The sequence below is a fragment of the Odocoileus virginianus genome, chromosome 22 (genome assembly GCF_023699985.2).
Source record: "Odocoileus virginianus isolate 20LAN1187 ecotype Illinois chromosome 22, Ovbor_1.2, whole genome shotgun sequence".
Classification (NCBI taxonomy): Eukaryota; Metazoa; Chordata; class Mammalia; order Artiodactyla; family Cervidae; genus Odocoileus; species Odocoileus virginianus.
The window spans coordinates 4,716,840-4,720,910 of record NC_069695.1 but is presented as its reverse complement, the minus strand read 5'-3'; the positions used below and the strand labels follow the sequence as shown (position 1 = coordinate 4,720,910).

The following is a 4,071-nucleotide window of genomic DNA, read 5'->3' as shown; positions in this document are numbered from 1 at the left end:
CGCCTTCAATCTTTCCCAGCATCAGGGTCTTTTCAAACAAGTCAGTTCTTTGCATCAGATGGACAAAGTATTGGAACCTACTCACCAAAGAGAGAACAGAGCTGGGTGAACGGCATGACACCTCCGGCTACAGGAGAGGTCTCCCTGAAATGAACAACTTTTTAAAGCAGCAACGCTACCCAGGACAGGGCACCTCTATTGCACTGCCATCTGAGGAAGAGGCTTGCGTGGCTCAGAAGGCAGATCAACAGAACGCTGACCATCAGAGACTCTAGTTCAGCGTCTGAACCATCCAGAGGACAGGAGTCTCAGATTGCGTCGCTATTAACTGAGCCATCACTATGTGCCAAGTGGCCTACGAGGCACTTCCTCAGGCTGCCCCCTGCCATCCTTATAGAAATGTCTAGTTATGGTGCTATCCCCACGGGATGGGAGAACAGAGGCGCCTCCGAGAGGTCACTTGACTTGCTCTAGGTCACACAGTTGGTCACTGGGAAAATGGGGCATTTTAAAAATGAGGTTTTCATTATTAGCATACAATGTCAAGCACTTCTCAGTCTTTTGGGTAAGACTGTGTGTAGTGTGGGGGCGTCCCACGTGGCAGAGTGGTGATGAATCCCCCCGCCAATGCAGGAGACGCGAGAGAAGCAGGCTGACTCCTTGGGTCGGGAAGATCCCCTGGAGGAGGAACTGGCACCCCCTCCAGTATTCTTGTCGGAGAAATTCCAAGGACAGAGGAGCCTGGTGGGCCACAGTCCATGCGGTCGCAAAGCATCAGATATGACTGAGCAGAAATGTAACACATGGTCATTCAGTTCACAGAGGGGTGAAGAGGAGGGCAAAGATCAGGAGACGTGGTGGGGGAGAAGCTGAAACTTGGTGGGACCGCGAAAGGTGAGCGGAACTTACATGGGAAGAGAGGAGACGGGCTGCTTTTCGAAAGGGGCAGAGGGAGAAAGCAGGGATGGGAGGGCACCCTGGGTGTCCAGAGGACCTAGCAGAGGCCTGTCTGGCTGTGATGAGGGCTCAGCCTACAATACGGAGAAGCAGAGAGGCGCCTCCCGGTGCCAAGCAGCAGAGGAAGCCTCATCTGCTGAATGACGGCCTTTTAGCAGCTACGGCACAGCCCTGAGGAAATGGACGGGAGCCTTCCCGCTGCTGTCAAGGGCGTTCTCCTGGGTGACCGACAGCTCTGCCACCAAGCCCTGGTTCCTCCTGGAGGCCCTGACCCCTGCGGGCCCCCGCCACCACAGACCAAGCGAGAGGATGTATTGCCTCCTTCTGTTACTTCTGGGTTCTGCAGCTGCTGGAAGGCCGTCTCGGCTGCCTCGAGTGTAAACCTGAACTTCTCAGGGTTGGTGGGGGTCAAAGCGCCACAGCTGGGGCAGAGCTGGGGAAGTGATCCTTCCGAGGCTGATCAGCAAAAGCCCTGTGGCCCCACGGCTGTCCCCTCCTCCCAGCCTGTTCTTCACTTGGTGGGCTCTGGACTGCATCCTTCAATAGCCATCCCCTGCTTTGCGACAGCTGGAGTGGTTACCCGGAATCCCAAGGAGTTGACGGGATCTCTTGCGTTCAGGAGCACAGGGCCATTATCCTAACTGGAAAGCAAACTGAACCATCAGTGCATAAATTCCCAATTTGTCCCTCCGTGCCAGGCAGCTCCAGAAAGCCCAGGCCAGCATGGTTCCTGTGCCTTGTTCAAAGATGTCTGTGGCTTTCAAAGAATTCAAGTTTTGTCTTCCAGTCAAAGACACACTCAAGTTAAGTTTCTTGGGGCTTGTTAGAAACATTTGTGACAGCTTCAGACTGGAGCTGAAGGATGTGTCATGGAGAACTCTAGAAGCCAGAGACTCTGGGGGATTCAAAATTAGAGCCACTACCTTACAATTTGCCTCCCTGTTGTGTATAAATCATCTTGGTTAATTTTATTTAATCCTAACAACAACCCTTTCATTCAGTCATTAAGTATACATTTGTGAAGTGCCTGCTATGTCCCAGACACTCTGTTCTAGTGGAAGGAGACATAAAATAAATATAATGAATAGGTAACCCGTAGAGTGAAGTAGGAGGTGGTAAGAGCTATGGAAATAATTGATGTAGAAGAAAGGGGTTCCAGAATCCTGGAGTCTGGCAAGGATGGGGTCCCCAGATCTCACTGAGAAGATTCTTTTTAAGAAACACAAGGAGAGGGCTTCCGTGGTGTCTCAGTGGTGAAGAATCTGACTGCCAAATCAGGAGACATAGGTCCCATTCCTGGTCCGGGAGGATCCCACATGCCACGGACCGACTGGGCTGGGCTTTTGGGTCACAACTATTGAGCCTGTGCTTTAGAGCCCCAGAGCTGCAAATACTGAATCCCATGCACTCCAGAGCCTGAGCTCCGCGACAAGAGAATCTACCACAATGAGAAGCCCGTGCCCCATGGCTAGATAGTAGCCCACACAGTCACAAAGACCAAAAAATTAATTTAAAAAGAAAAAACCCAGGGAGAGTAAGAGGGGGACCCATGCTGTATCATGGGGGAAGGATGATACAGGCAAAGACAACCAGCGCTGATTTGGTTCAACACAACAAGGAACATAAAAGAAAAAACAACTTTCTGAAAGAATGTTAAAGAGTGTATTGAATCTAAGATAAAGTGGAAATTAGGTATTATTTGTGTAATAGGCTTCCCTGGTAGCTCAGATGGTAAAGCGTCTGCCTACAATGCAGGAGACCCAGGTTCAATCCCTGGGTTGGGAAGATCCCCTGGAGAAGGAAACAGCAACCCACTCTAGTACACTTGCCTGGAAAATTCCATGAACAGAGGAGACTGGTAGGCTACAGTCCATGGGGTCGCAAAGAGTCAGACGTGACTGAACAACTTCATTTTACTTTGTGTGATAGGCAGAATAATGACCTCCTGAGAGTAGTCCATGTCTAATCCCAAGAATCTGTGACTAGGTTCGTTTATATAGCAATGGAGAATTAAAATTGCACATGGGATTAAGGATGCTAATCAGCTGATGTTAAAAAATGGAGATTACCCTGGATTATCCAGGTGAGCCCATGTAATCATCAATGGTCTTTATGCATAGCTCAGTTGGTAAAGAATCTGCCTGCAATGCCGGAAACCTGAGTTCGATCCCTGGGTTGGGAAGATCCCCTGGAGAAAGGAATGGCCACCCACTCCAGTATTCTGGCCTGGAGAATTCTATGGACTGTATAGTCCATGGGGTTGCAAAGAGTTGGACACGACTGAGCAAATTTCACTTTCAAAATTAAGAAAGGAAGGCAGAAAAGAAAGAACCAAAGAGATGGCAGTGTGAAACTTTGTCCCAACATTCCTGGATCTGACATGGAGAGAGGGGCCATCGGCCCATGGGTACAGTAGCCTCTAGAAACAAAAAACCCAGGAAACAAATTCCTGCCGGGAACCTTTAGAAAGGAACACAGCCCAGCTGAAACCCTGATTTCAGTCCAGGGAGAATTCCAAGGTATGGAACTGTAAAGTAAATACATTTGTATTCTTTTATGTCACAGCACAAGCATGAATGCTAAGTTGCTTCTAGGGGATCTTCCTGACCCAGGGATCGAACCTGGCAGGCAGGTTATTTCTTTACGGCTAGTGCCACCTGGGAAGCCCCCTTTATGTCATGGAGTTTGTGGCAATTTGTTCAACCCCTATAGGAAATCAACACAAGCACATAGACAAAAACTCCCCAAAGAACCATCACCCTTGGGCTTCAGGACACACAGACAAGGGGAAGTTGGTTAATCTCTTGGGATCACCCAGGAAAAACCAGCTTCACCAGTTTCTTTTCTTGGGTCATCTCTCTCTCCATTCAGATTGTATCTTGTCTGTTTGAAGAGCATCACGGCCAGCGTGGATGATTCTGAGTAAGAAAGAAGAAAGCGGAGGGAGGTGGACTTTGAGTGGTGATGGGGGCCAGGGCTTGCCAGGTCTCCTAGGCAACTGTGACAGATGTGCACTCCACAGAGGAGAAACAAAAACCCCCGATTTACCAAGGAGAAAACTGAGAGATTAAGTAACTTCCCCAAGTTTAGGCAAGTGAGATTTTACTCCAATCC

The 4,071-nt window shown here is 49.3% G+C and overlaps 1 non-coding gene across 1 annotated transcript; it reads left to right on the top strand.

Moving 5' to 3' along the window:
* Window positions 1–2,670: 2,670 nt before the first annotated feature.
* On the top strand, window positions 2,671–2,742 carry TRNAC-ACA (transfer RNA cysteine (anticodon ACA)). The gene has a single exon. It is a non-coding gene; the product is annotated as a tRNA-Cys (tRNA).
* The last annotated feature ends 1,329 nt before the right edge of the window (window positions 2,743–4,071 follow it).